This window comes from Nicotiana attenuata, unplaced genomic scaffold (genome assembly GCF_001879085.1).
Source record: "Nicotiana attenuata strain UT unplaced genomic scaffold, NIATTr2, whole genome shotgun sequence".
Classification (NCBI taxonomy): domain Eukaryota; kingdom Viridiplantae; phylum Streptophyta; class Magnoliopsida; order Solanales; family Solanaceae; genus Nicotiana; species Nicotiana attenuata.
Window position 1 is genome coordinate 85,908 of NW_017672985.1, and position 15,766 is coordinate 101,673.

Genomic DNA, 15,766 nt, shown 5'->3' on the forward strand with positions numbered 1-15,766 from the left:
ATAAATTTATCATATATATGCTACTCAGAATGCTATGATATATACCGCTCTGATGGTAATGAAGAATTCCCCAATACTTTCTCTATTCATTAGAACTACATAAACAATGAGAATGGAGCCATTTAGTTGATTATCAAGGTTAATATCAGAAAATTAAGAAAGAAAAGGAAATCAAAATAATATATTCTACTAATACATACTACAAGACAAACATAATAATATAATTCATAAGCTAATTATATGTTTATTCACAAAAGCCAGAGGCAGATATAGTGTTTTGGCTCGAAGCATAATCTTATGCATAAGAATTTGCTAAAATAGCAACAAATAGTAGGTCCGAAGTCTGAACCTAAAATTTTAATTTAAATGAGTTCAATGCTAAGAACTTTAAATGGTAAACCGGTCTTGATTCACGAGCGTAGAATATTTGTAAGCCAAAACTTTTTTAAGGGTAGATTTCAATGAGACCTTGAGCCAAGAGAGGGAGTTATTTTATATTGAGTGAAACCAGATTCAGTGAAGAGCTTCTCCCATTCCTTCTTAGTTCTCTCTTTGGCAGCACAAAGAAGCATCATTAGCAAATCCATATTATGTTGTGTTCGAACAAATTCCTCATCGCTAATTAGCTTTGGATCCTCTGTCACCATGTCTATGATTATTACTTTCCCTCCTTTCTCCCTACATGGAATTGCCTCTTTGCATTTCTTCAACCAAGAGCTTCGTCCGTGTACTTTGGAATTGAGTTTCTCATATAAACTGAAGATGAAATTTAAAATAGTGATGCGCAAATGCGAGAAACGTTCAATAAAAAACATATTTGGAAAAACACCTATGCACGCACGAGGTTTACTCCAAACTATGTTAGTTAGGCATGGTTAAATCATATTTTGAAGTAAATCGATCTCGCCATTTACGTGGTCGTGTTTACCTAGGCATAAAATTTAAGAAAGACTTTAAAAACTTATGGTCTAAAAAAATTGTACGTAATCATTAATTATGTAGTTTATAAACCATCTCATTGAGGATAAAATCGAGTTTAAATCTAAATTGTTTATTGATATAGAAATATGTTATTCTTTTTTTGAGAGACTAAAAAGAAAAGTGTTCTCACAAAATGAAATAGGTGTATTACTTAGTCATGATTTAGTGATAAAAATGGATTTGTAAAAGACGCAAATCACATAATAACATAAAAAATATACCTTGAGCAATATGGCATTAGCATTAGGAATCTTATCAAACATACTTCCTCCAACAAACTCCAAGTTCCCACTTCCCTTGAGATCGCCAATAACATGAGGAAGATCAAATACAGTACAATTTATCATAGGAAAAGCTTTGGCTATTGCAATTGCAACAGTGCCAGTGCCACCTCCAACGTCCACCAAAGAGGTCAAGCCCTTGAATGCATATTTGCACTCCGTAATAAGCACATTGGCAACCAATATGAGTCCTCAGCCATTGCATTACTGAAACTTTCACCTAACTTTGGTTTTTCCACAAAATAATCCCAGATAGATATTCCATGAGCAGTATGAAAAGCAGTGGGGGAATCATTTTGGAACCAACTACTTAATTCAAACGATGCTTTTTGATGCAATTGATATGGTTGATGAGAAAGTCTAACCTCATACCCGATGGATTATTCGTCGCAAGAAGTCGACTCGCTGGGGTTAGAGAATAATGATTTTGATCATGTTGATTTAGAAATCCAGAATGAACTAAAAATCGCATTAAAATTGTCAAGAAGGAAACTTTCGAAGGGTGCACGAGAGGAAGTTCAACCGAAAGATCGGAAAGAGACATGGGCTTGCCATGTTTGTAGAGGGCATCTGGGATGCCTAGTTGAACTGCACATTTTGTTGCTGAAGAGTTTATGAAGCTGAACATATGGTTCCAGATTTGAGCTTGAGCTCGGAGAAGATCAGTGGATCCATTCTCATTCGTTGACATTTTTAAGTTACTTGTCTTGATTAGGTTTGTTATCTCTAATGCCACCAATGGTATGTATTTATAGAACGAATTTAATTAACTCGTGTATATTGCTTGCTAGCATAATTTACTTGATTATAATATCTTAATTACCATATTTAGATTTCCAAAATCTTAGGTGTTAGTTGTATGGGTCAAAATCTGACCAGACAAGAATCGGCGTGGAAAGGGACGCCAAAAAGTTACTTGGGCCAAAGTCGTATCCATACAATGCTATAACGACACGCACCTCGGCCACGGCCGATGTCATGTATTCAGAACGCTTGAGCGGCGAATTGGATGCTACAGCATTTCAAAGGGTCAACCCGTAATATAGTCAAACGACTTAAGTACTATGGTTAATGACTGTTGGGTAAAAGAGAAGACCTAGTACATAAACTAAGCGAGAAGAAGAAGAAATGGGGCCCTAAAACAAATCCACACACAGAGATATGTTTTCTGAGAAGAAGAGGGATCTTCATCTCTCTCTCTCCTCACGAAGGAGAAAGAAGCAAGGAATCTCAGATCCTCAATGTATATCGTTAGTCTCATCATATCAAATGTTTGAGGGTCAACTTTGTTAAATATCGGTGACCATTTTTATCCATGTATTCTACTTTTTTATTCAATATCATATAAATCATCATCTTCTTCTTTTATTACGGGATTCAACTATGGCTATGGTTAAATTTCATGTTCAGCTATGCTTGCTCGTTTTTATACTCTGTCTCAGATCTAGGATGAATTATCTTTGGCTGAGATTTACCTCAAATCTTCTTATTTAATTAGTTTAACAAAAAGCTTAACACTTTTTGGTCAAACAATTTGGCGCCGTCTGTGGGGATTTTCTAGCCAAAATTTTAGTTCCCTCTAGATCTGGTCAGCTAGAGTTTCACTCCCCGGCTGTCGCAGCCTCGCCCTCTCATTATAAACACCAACTTGAGAAAGTTGTAAACAAGCTTTTGAAATAACCGAATCAACCAAGGTCAGATCTTTGCATGAAATCAGAATTATGCCTGATATCTATACAAAATCCACGTCATGTTGTAGCGATAGGTTAAGTACGTAGTAAGTATGAGCTGTCAAAAGTAAGATTATGGCCACTATACGCTGAGCACGTCCGCAATCCTATTTGCTATATTGACGTTAGATACCGATTTGTACTTCATGCACACCGCCCTCTCTCTTTTAGGAAGGGACGATAGTCTATTGTGTGTTTCTTTGAAATAACAAGCTTGTCCTGCCTTATTTTTGTACCTGTGCGCACAGAGTATAACTCATTTACGGGTATAACTTATGTTTCCTTATTTTTTGCACTTGGGACGGGACTGGACCGGGACTCGAGCTCGAAATCCCAACGGGCAAGTAAGTTGTCAGCCCGCAGGAAGCCTAGACACGACTAACGGCGAAGCTAAACACGAGGCTATCAAACCTGAAGCCGCCATTCGAGTACGGGATGAAATGAGTCGTCCTACAGCGCCCCTCCCCCTCGCCAACCAATCAGGTCAAGGTAACAAACGATTTCGTTTGGGTTTAACTTTTGATTTTTCTTTTTTGGGTTGGAATAGGAATGTGAGCATTCTCCCAGGTGCGCGAACAAGGAACAAACGCCACCAAAACAACACGCCAGGAAAACGTTTCGCACCATATCGCCCCGCAGGCAACGATCGAGCAAGACCCTCCACATCGTACCATACTGAGAATAACAGACAAACAGCTCAGAACAAGTCGGCATTATTAAGAAACAACCTCCATAACCTGGGACTGAGAGGCGAGCCCATGGAACATACAGTCTCTCCAACACAGGCAGAACATGAGCATGAAAAGCTTGCACGTATGCTCGCCATGGCAATCCTACCGATTCAACCGACTAAATATTACGAATTACGTCCGAACTTCGCTCGAATTAATAAAGTCCCAGGATGCCCAGAAGCAGAAGCAACAAAATTCACCGCCCGTCCCGTCAACAGTCTCTCCATGCCGAACAATGAAGGGACTAGATAGATTGGGACTCACCCCGACGCACGCATAAACAATGCAGCAATGAGTAATATTCTCCAATAAAAGCAATGCAACAGGCAAGTCTCACCACTCCATCGAGCCCACACATCGCCAAGCAAAGTTAAAGTTCCACCTCGCTCGAACCATGACGGGTAACAATTTGACCTCGCTCGAATTTACACTCTTACAGCCATCACACATCGCCAAGCAAAGTTAAAGTTCGACATCGCTCGAACCATGACGGGTAACAATTCGACCTCGCTCGAATTTACACCCTTACGGCCATCGGCCATCGCCAAGCAAAGTTAAAGTTCGACCTCGCTTGAACCATGACGGGTAATAATTCGATCTCACTCGAATTACGGCCTTCGGCCATCGCCAATCAATGTTAAAGTTCAACCTCGCTCGAACCATGACGGGCCACAATTTGACCTCGTTCGAATCTATACCCTTATGGCCCCCGGCCAACACCAAGTGAGTAAAGTTAGATCTTATTCGAATTCATAACGGGTCACATTTCGACCTCGTTCGAATTTACACCCTTACGGCCCCGGTCCATCGCAAAGTGAAGATAAAATTCGACCTCGCTCGAATTTACAAGTCAAAACTGACTTCGCCCAAGTTGACGAGACGAAACTCGACCTCGCTCGAATTAACAAGTCAAAAGCGACTCCGCTCAAAACTGGTATGACGAAATTCGATCTCGATCGAATAAACAAATCCAAATTGACTTCGCTCAAATTTGCAAGATGAAATTCGACCCAGCTCAGGTTAACAAAGTCAAGTTCAAATTAGCGGGTCGAATTCGATCACACTCAGATCAACTACTAGAAGTCAGGGACTTATTGCGAACAAACCCAAGAAATTCGAAAGGGGAAAGAGAAGGGAAAGCCAAAAACATACAAACAAAGACAAGCCAACTATTTCATTCGAAGAAAAGGTAAGTATCTTACAAAGGGCCAAAACAGGGGGCCCCCACCCAGCAACAACAAAAAAAAAAGAGCAAAGAACAGAAAGCTATAAAAATTTCACTCGGCCTCATCTCCACCATCGTCTTCTACGGCATTGTCATCATCGGAAGGAAGCCCATCTTCAATCTCAGCACCCTCACCGGCCTCCGGTGTCGCAGGGTCATAACCGCAGGCCAGACGAGCCTCGCGTGCCTTAACCCGAGCATCTTCAAAAGCGGCCTTAGGAATGCTCCCCGCCGTCCACAAACCCTTATATATATATATATATATATATATATAGATATATATATATCGTTGGGCCTCAGCATGGACCCATAGCTCGTAAAAACGGCGGGGGACAGCAATAGGGGTAGATTCCTGAGGGCGGGCCTGAGCCAACAGCTATGCCTTCTCATCCTCGAGAGCCATAACTCGTTTCCCAGGCTCGAAGTGTCCCGATCAAGTTCACCGATCCGCTCCTCAAGCCGTGACTCCCTCAGTGTGGTCGTCGCCCTCTCGGCTTCCCGCTCAGACCTGAGGATGCGGATAGTGTCTTCCAGCGTTGCCGCCCTTGCCTAAGCCGCCACTCGAGCTCCCTCGGCTCTCTCCAACTCAGCCACCTCTGTTTCTAGCTCAGCCACCTTTTCCGTCCACTCTGCACTTAGGTTGGCGACTCTAGTGGCATTCTGCTCAAGCTCGGCTCGCAAAGACAACACATTTGCCTGAATATCCTCACATTCCGGTGCAACCCTTTTGCCCACCTCGAGCTTCTTGTCTTTGTCACTAAGCAGCTCCTCGATCTCGTTGCATCTGCGGATAGACCGCATCAGATCCTCGTCCCTTTTCTCCAACTCCTCCCTGACGGATTGAGTACTAGTGCAGGCCCTAAGCTGCTCGTGCATCTCATGGCACCTGTTGCGATACCGGCGATACTTCGCGGCCATTTTCAGAAAGACTTCGGCCCGCGTCTCAGCCCTACGAGCACTCTCGATCTCCGGCATGTAAGTCTAAAAAAAAAAGAATCAGCGAAAGCAAAGGGCTCAAAACAAAGAAAATAGCAAAAGGAAACTCACCCTCAATGCCATCCCAGCCACACCGCGTGACAAACCAGAATCACTGATCTCCCGAAGAGATCTGCTTTCGGCGGCGGAGCACAGAAGGCCAAATTGGGGCACCAAATCCACCGTGTCCTCCAACAGGTTAAAATCCGACGGGATTTTGAGCACACAGGAAGGGCCTTCCGCCCTCACATCGACCCCGGTAAAGCCTCCCTCGAACATCCTCATGTCCTCAGGATTTATATTAGAATCGGATTCATAATCATCTATCGCTACGCCCTTCAACCTTTCATTAGCCGAAGATAGGGTACGAGCCTGCTGAGATGTCGTGGACCGCTCGGAATGATCACGGCAGCCTCGGAACTCCGTTCCCTTGTCGCAGCAGCCTCTTCCACGCCCGTAACGGGCATCACCTCCACACCCAGGCGGGCATCATCCCCAGCTTCAGGCACCCCGAAAATGGGGTCGCCCCTCGAGGGCGTTTCGGCCAAAGACGCCCCTTCCTACACTATCCTTCGCCTCTTTGACGGGGCCTCTTTGAAGGGGCCTCTTCGAGCAACCAAACTTTGGACGGCCTCATCATTTTCCCTTGGTACAGGTTGGGCAAAGGAAGCCGGTTGACGGAAAGCAAGGATAGGAGCCCTTGCCCTTCTCATTCCTCTCCGACCTGCCAATGAGAGACGACCAAACAAAGATATGAGATAAAGAAAAGGACGGAGCAAAGGATAAAGCAACTAAGGCCGAAATAAGCCGGCTTACCAGTGGAAGGTTTGCGCCCAAACCTCTCATGAAAAGGCGCCCATTCGTGGATCCCCATTGTGTGGGGCAGAAATGCACTCACCCATTCGCGAATGTTGGCAACTTGCGGAGGAGGCACTCTATCGACTGCGAAAATAGAAAACACTGCGGTCACTTAAGAGAGACGACCAACAACCATGTTCAAAAAAAATGTAATATAATAAAAGGAAAGGGAGACTTACGGGCAAAATTCCACGCCTCAGGAGACCCCGCAGGGTTTGACACCACATGCTCTATTCGGATGTAGAAGAAATTCTCCCAAAAGCGGCGGTTGGTCTTGTCATCCATCTTCACCACCAAACCTTTGGTTCCTCGGTGGCACAGGTGAATCATTGTGCCTCTAAGAAAATGAGGGGCGAAGAGATAAAGCATGTGTTGTAGAGAAACTCCCCGATCGGCTAGCTCCGCGTACTTGCTAAGCATAAGGAAGAGCTTGTATATGTATGGAGAGAGTTGAGCCGGAAACAACTCGTAGAAGCGGTAGAAGTCTACCGCCAACGAGGGAAGGGGAAGCGTGTATCCCATGACAAATGGATATGCGTAGAATGCGTAGTAGCCCGGGCGGTGTATATGCACTATGTCCCGACCCGCCGGAACTAGTTCAATGTGATCGGGAATCCCCCATTTGTCTTTGAACGACGTGAGCGCCGCAACATCCATCATCGAGAGAACAGGTTCCGGCTCATCCCCAGTGTGGCTGTTGAAATCAGTCCTCGCCTTCCCTGGACGGGGAACCACTTCATCTACCGTCGGAAAACTCTCGTCCTCCACCGGACCCACTCCTTCTTCGATTAGGGGTACATCATTTCCCGGCACCGAAGCACCAACGGCTTTATCAGGGTTGGAAGATGCACTAGCCATCTTTTCTTTGATTGAGAGAAATGGGAATGATAAAAGGTAGAGGTCACAAGAATGTCTAACAGAAACAAAAATATGAAAAATTGAAGGAGAAGAAGAAGAGTTGCAAAAATCTCTCTTGAGCAATTAAGAAACGTAACATTCAAATGAAAGATTATCCCCTATTTATAGGGATATAAATGCCCTGAGTGGGAAAACCAAATGCTGCCATTTAGAAAACGGAAAGAGCACGGGAAACGATGCAATGCATAGAAACTGTGCGCCATAATGACGCATGAGAAGTATTAATGACATTCTGAACTGAAGTGACGGTCTGACGGAGCTCTCGAAACGTCACGTCGCTACCTCGCCACGAGGTTCTCGCCTCTCGCATAAAGTGCTCGAATTTCTCACAATTTTTGAATCCACAGAGTCCACCCATCGAGCTCGCCAAGAGGCGACCCCAGCAGGCGGAGGGACTAACTGTATGGGTCAAAATCTGACCAGACAAGAATCTGCGTGGAAAGGGACGGCAAAAAATTACTTGGGCCAAAGTCGTATCCATACAATGCTATAACGACACGCACCTCGGCCACGGCCGAGGTCATATATTTAGAATGCTTGAGCGGCGAATTGGATGTTACGGCATTTCAAAGGGTCAACCCGTAATATAGTCAAACGACTTAAGTACTATGGTTAATGACTGTTGGGTAAAGGAGAAGACCTAGTATATAAACTAAGTGAGAAGAAGAAGAAAGGGGACCCTAAAACAAATCCACACACACAAATATGTTTTCTGAGAAGAAGAGGGATCTTCATCTCTCTCTCTCTCCTCACGAAGGAGAAATAAGCAAGGAAGCTCAGATCCTCAATATATATCGGTAGTCTCACCATATCAAATGTATGAGGGCCAACTTTGTTAAAGATCGGTGATCATTTTTTATCCATGCATTCTACTTTCTTATTTAATATCATATAAATCACCATCTTCTTCTTATATTACGGGATTCAGCTGTGGCTATGGTTAAATTTCATGTTCAGCTATGCTTGCTCATTTTTATACTCTGTCTCAGATCTAGGATGAATTATCTTTGGTTGGGATTTACCTCAAATCTTCATATTTAATTAGTTTAACAAAAAGCTTAACACTTTTTGGTCAAACATTAGTATAAACGCTTACTTGTAAGTTGTAATACCCTTTTAAAAGATATGGTGCAAATAGTTAGACACCTCGAAATTAGGGACAGAGCTAGAGCTTCGATTAGGAGTTCGGTTGAACTGAATAGTTTTGGTCCGAAATTCAAATCTTATATTTTTTTAAGAGATCCATTTTTATGTATAAACTATTAATTAATAACTCAATATAGGGCAAAATCGGTCTCGATTAACATCCAAGGTAATGAAAATGAGAACACAAGGATTAGTTGATTGTCTCGATTCATATATTTGTAGTCGATTCTTTTTGTCGATATATTTCTTATAATCGTGCACTCATACAATCTATGATTAAGACTAAGACTAATTTGTTAGGGTATATATTTTAATGCAGTGTGTAATAAACAATTCATCAACCTGCTAAAAAATAATGAAAGACCAAGACTAGTTAAAGTAGTAAGGGAATATGAACAATTTGTCAACCAACTAAATTATAAATAAATAAAGACTAAGACAAAGTAGTAAGGTGGATATATTTTAACGCAGTCTGCAATAAACAGTAATTCGTCAACCTGCTATAAGATAATGAAAGACCAAGACTAATTAAAATAATCAGGGAATAGTTCTGGAATAGCGTACGTGATAGTCAGTATGTTCATCAGCCTGCTAAAAGTGCTCCAATAAAAGACTAAGACAAAGCAGTTGACTTTGGGGGATAAATTAAAATTGTAGCATAGTGATTTTTTAACTCCAACTTATCTGTTTAATTAGTGCAAAATATTGAATTTTGTTAATTAACAAGACCACAATCATTGCTAGCACAATTAAATCCCAAAAACGGATCATACTCCTTTAGCGGATCCGCCCTTCAAAATGGGGTGGCATGGCACCCACCAGGTTGGCAAAATATATGCATGCTAAAATTTTATTAAATAAGGTTAAATATTTAATCCTACCATGGGAGAAGAGTAAATATTCATCTACTGCCGGGGCGGATTTAGGGGCACGGAAGGGGGGTCACCAGAGCTCCCTTCGCCGAAAGATGACACTGTATATAAGGCAAAATCTGTTATTACCTTCATATATTATATTTTGAATCTCTTTAGCACAACCTTAAAGGGTAGCGTAGTGGTTAAGTGTGTTTAAAATCTTTATAAGATTGTTGGTTCAAATCTCACTAGCTACAAAGTTTTTTACCTTTTTTTTTTTAAAGCCTGAACGGAAATTCTTCCTCCGCCACGGCTACCCATACAATTCAAGCTCAGGCTCTATAAAGATTTGGTCTACTTCTATTTGATTTTGATAAGTCCCATAAATTTGTTAAAAATCAAATAATCTGTTTCTTATCATGATTGGCCTAATTTCCAGCAAATGATCTTGGGCTAAGATCTGTAGGCCATCCCGAACAAGTCATAAATCTGTTGAAAACCATTTAAAATATCAATTATCATATTTTTAGATTAAAATTTTATTGTCCAAACGATTTAAAGTACTGAAAGATACTTCAAAAAGATATTTCATGAAACATGTTTAAACACCTTTTTAATCCTCCTAAAATGTGTTATTCGACCTTTCAACTACCCCTTATAGAATATGTCAAAACAATACCAAAGAAAGAAATACCAAGTTAATTAAAATTTAAAAGAGTGGGTTGTGGGGGGGGGGGGGGGATTGGAGATCCCCTCCGGTGATAATTTATCCATTATTGCTCAATACTGATTTGTGCCATGTGTCTACCCAATCAATTCAAGGCTGAGATTAAATAGGTGAGTAAACAACTAAAAATGGTAATGCAATTTCATATAAATAAAATAACAAAAAGTTTACTGCTAACGGTGTCAGTCTAGTTTCACCTTACTTGCACTTTTCTCTCACTCAATACAACATGCAGGCCCCACCATGATGTCATAACTAGTAAAATGATGTTCCCGAATCCATTTTAACCGCTACAAGTGATTTCTTAACTTTTGGAATTGGCCTTTTCTATTTATTTTTTTCTTCTTAAATGAGACATGACAAATAACACAATAAAAAATTTTCTCTTTCATGTTGACTCAAAAGCATTTGAATAATAGATTTAACTAAAGTTATTGAAATGCAATAAACAACCTTTTATAATCATCCAATTACTTCTAAAGTCCAAAGAAGTTATGGAAGTACTTAAATAACATGTCCAGTATCTTAAATAAAATAATAAAAATCAACTAGAAATAAAATTAACATAGATCACAATAAATTATTATCTCGAAACTTTTGTGCCCCTTGACTCTCGAAAAAGCGCGCCTGCCAAATATTGATAAATTATATACGTTAATAAAATAACATGTGTTATGTTATAAATAGAATTTTATTTATGGTAAATGTCTATATTTAGAGAGATTCTAGGGTTCATTGCTTGGTGGCTAAGTCACCATCTCCCTATAAATAGAGGGTTCTATTCCATTGTAATTCATCCCAAATCAATAAGAATTCTCTCCCTCTACTTTTCTCTGCAATACTCTTCTTCTTTTATTATTTTATAACACGTTATTAGCACGAGACTCTAACCAATTGAGTAGAAACTTTGAGATTGAGCATAATGATTGTCAATTGTTCCATGAACTCCTTCACGATTAAATTCTGGATTTAAGGTAAGTATTTTACTTTACTTTTCTCGTTTAAATTCTTGACATTCTATAATTTGATTTTAAATACAAGCAAAGATGATAAATTTTGATTATAACTCTAATGGAGTTTGTAAGAAATTATAACCACCTGAAGTGGTAAACTTTCTATGCCTTGCCATGATCAAATTCATGTATGATTGTGGGCAGAGAATTGAAAACTCGTCCCATTGAATTTGTTCCATTCTCATTCACTTAAGAGAATGTGATAGCAGTATGTGATAAGTCTGAAAGAAGATAAAATTATTACTATTAATGTATCAATGGATATGGACGTGGCAATAGACGAAATTATAATCGTCATCATTGTGGCAATGAGAACAATAAGGATTCTCAAAATAATCCTTCACTTTGTTAAAGTAATATTTGTCATCGATTTGACATAAGATTTCGTAAAGCACATACAGATGACTATGGTCCATTCATAATGTGAATGTGAAAATATCTGATTTATGAATACATATTCATTCTTGGAAGAATATGAATGTGCTAGTGGTAGTGAATATACCACACTCACCTCTAAAAGGAGGTTTGAGATGATATAAGAAAACAATGTCATTATTATGGCATGAATGGTCATTGGTCACGTACCTATTGTACACCAAAATATTTTGGTAATGTGATTATTAAAGAATAACAGTAATGCAAGAAACAGACCTTGCATATAATTTTGACCATGACTATAATGGTATAACTTTCTCTTTAAAAGAGATATTCACCATATGATGTTGATGAATATGTGGTAGTACAAAATTAATTGAGAGCTCTGGAAGAGCCAATTATTATTATTTTGGAGGAATAAAATTGATTATCGATAAGGCATTATGTTGTAATAAGTCTCAGGGAAACTTAATTGACTTTCTAAAGTATTCACGAAAGCGGTTGGTCATACTGAGACTATAAATAAAAAAAAGATTTAATATCTTCTATTACTACAACTTGTAGCGGGGTAATATGTATGTGAACAGTTACCCGCTTTATTCTCCAGTTTGTAGTACAGAAATAAAAGAATACCACAATAAAGTAGATGTTTATTGATATAAAAACTCATATCATAATAAACTTGAGTTTATTGATAATTGCACATGTCATAGTGTAAATTTGAAGTTTATCAATATTGATAATTTATTCAGTTGGCACAATTGATTTACCCATATCAATTTAAGTATGATGTGCAAAAATAAAAGAGAATTCACATGGGTAAATATTAAAGAACTAGAAAGTTCTTTACGAATTATCTTATGTTGCCTGTTCTCATCAATTAATATACCAACTAAAATTGGGATTGAATCCCATGAATGTTGGAAATATCAAAGGTGAATATGGGCCCATTCACCTGCCATGTATACCACATAAGATGCATCTATGAGATGGTTACATGTGCGATTATTAATAACCCGCAACATGGTGTTTTGCGAGTTAACTTGCTCAATAATTTTGAGCATAATTTCCAGATTTTCTATTGAAGAAGTTCATCTTGATAAGTTGGTTTACATCACAGCTGATTTAGCAAAATGATTTATTAAGTGCCTCTACTTAATAGCTAAACAATTGCTTATGAGAACAAAGTTATCTATATCAGTTTGATATACGTTATATACCAAGGTATATTTTTTTCTCCCCTCACAAGTGGTTCAGGTTCAGGAACCAAATAATTCCATCTTATTATTATTGATGTGCGGTGTATATTTTGATTAACACCATAACGCACAAAGGTGGATTCTCAAAGTTGAGGTAACAAGTTAGTTTTTCTACTATGAGGGGGAAACATGATAAACAGTTGAGAAAGAGTTACGTGGAATGAATTATCAATTGTACATTTAGATCCTCGAATAAGATAATATGAATTTGAAGTTCATAAAAGGATAATTCATTTGCAATATATTGCAAAGCATGCCAGACGCATTTGCTGGCACAAAGAAAGTAACTATATTCTCATTGCAAATGCTCCTATTATGTCCTAGAAGGACAAAGTCTATGGTACGCTTAAAGCGTATAGACAAATCGGTTTCAAATAAAACTTCTTGATAAAGAAGATGAGCAAATGATCAAAATGATCATAATAAAGGAGGCAAGTGATCTAGAAGATCACAAGACATAACACTTCATAAAATCTCAGGAGAGATTCAGGTACCTGAATATATGAGTGAAGAGGTCTCTGTGTTACGTCTATATGAAAATAAGGAAGTTGGAATCGATATAAAATGTTTGTCGACGACATCGATAATAACGCTAAATATATATGAGGATCTTAAGTCTGGAGAAACAATTTCGAGTAGAATTGGTTTCATATGAAAGAAAAGTATTTGGACCTGCAATTCAAACACTTGAAAGTATAAAGCCAATGGTATGTGCAATCAGTTTTTGATATCTTATATGTCTAGCATGACATGAAAACTTGATATGCATCTAATTAAAGTCTAATATATGACTTAACTTATATGACAATCCTTGAAGGATTTAAATCGCTTAAAGCATATACAATTCTTGGTCCTGAAGTACCATATTCAAAATGCAATTTGTGCATATATGTATCTTGCTATAATTATATGCATGATAATATGATAGCAAGAGTTTTCACCACTATGTGAAGATATTGAAATGATGATTCCAACAAGATCATATGAAGACAATTCATCTCTATCAAGAATGATGATTTCAAGGTGCAATATATTCATTCAAGTTAATATGGCTGATTTGTTCATCAAATCTCTATCAAAGATCTTTTGAAGATGGTGCACAAGATTGGAATGCAAATGCTTAAAGATGTGAATTGATGCTCTTATCAGGGGGAGTTAATACGCGTTGTACTCTTTTTCACTTACAAGGTTTTGTCCCACTGGGTTTTCCTTGCAAGGTTTTTAACGAGGCAACCAAAAGGCGTATTGTAGATATGTGTACTCTTTTTCCTTTTCTAGAATTTTTTTCCCATTGGGTTTTATCTGTTGAATAAACATTCAAGGGGGAGTGTTATAAATAGAATTTTATTTGTGGTGAATGTCTATATTTAAAGAGATTCTAGGGTTCATTGCTTGGTGGCTAAGTCACCCTCTCCCTATAAATAAAGGGTTCTATTCCATTGTAATTCATCCCAAATCAATAAGAATTCTCTCCCTCTACTTTTCTCTGCAATACTCTTCTTCTTCTTTTATTATTTTATAACATGTTAAAAATAAATATAAAAACTTCTTTTAATATAAACCTGATCATGAGGAAGAAAAAAAGAATTTTGTGTATGTGCAAGAGCATCAAAATAAGAAGGTTCCTACACAAATAATATAAACTAAGTCAATTAAAATATATATATATATATATATATATATATATATATATNATATATATATGATAAAAAAATTACCAAAAAAAAGTGTGTTACTATTACCGTTAGCATTTGAGTAAAGCTATAAGATGCCGTCGAAAGTGAAAACTCGAAATGCTGGGATAAGTTGGCACAAGCCATACTTTGAGAGGCACTTAAATTAGAATTGTAAAAAAAGTTCTCATCTCTTGTTGAATCCTACCAATAAATATAAGAAATAGTATAATTGTGTAACATTATAATAGTTGGTCAATATGAAATATTCGAATTATGAACTGAAATAAAATATGATATACCTGGTTGATACAATTTCGATTATCAATTTTAGTTCTATCATTAATTGTGGATCCGTCTTGATTAATAGAATCTGACTTCTTTCCTCGAGCTTTCTTACTCTTTGAGTTGGCTTCAAGAGAAGTTTTGATCCTCTTTTTCATACGTTTTGCGTTATCTTTCTTTTTAAAACTTTTGGCTCATGAGAGGAGATCTCTGTCATTATTTTCTTCTGGTAAATCTCTCGTCGAACCAGTAGTATGGAGAGATGGAGCTGTCACCTCCATAATTTGTTTTAATCTTGCACTTAACTCATTTACACATGTTGCCGCTAGCTTATAGCCTTCATCAGTTTCAGAAGCTTTAGCTGCCATTCTAACAAATATAGGACAAAGGATTCTATAACGGTTCACAACGATCAGCTTTGAATCCTTGATCTCTATATCTTGCCCATCAATTTCTTTAATATTTACGGCATTTGCAGTTTTTGTCCATCTTTTCAAAATATACTCATCTGGAATTTTATCCACTCCTCTTATCACATCAAGAATTCTTATTGTATGACAACAAAGTATACCCATAGACTCAAACTTCATGCAAGTATAAGATATATGATCTGCCTCTGTCACCTTAACAATATGCTCTCAAGTGTGCCCATACTTGCTAACCTTATACATGATAGGAAAAATTATTTTCCTCACATCCATTCACTTTGATTATTAAGGACTTCATATATTCATC

The 15,766-nt window shown here is 38.4% G+C and overlaps 1 pseudogene; it reads right to left on the bottom strand.

Moving 5' to 3' along the window:
• Window positions 1–445: 445 nt before the first annotated feature.
• On the bottom strand, window positions 446–1,953 carry LOC109215099 (annotated as a pseudogene).
• Window positions 1,954–15,766: the final 13,813 nt, after the last annotated feature.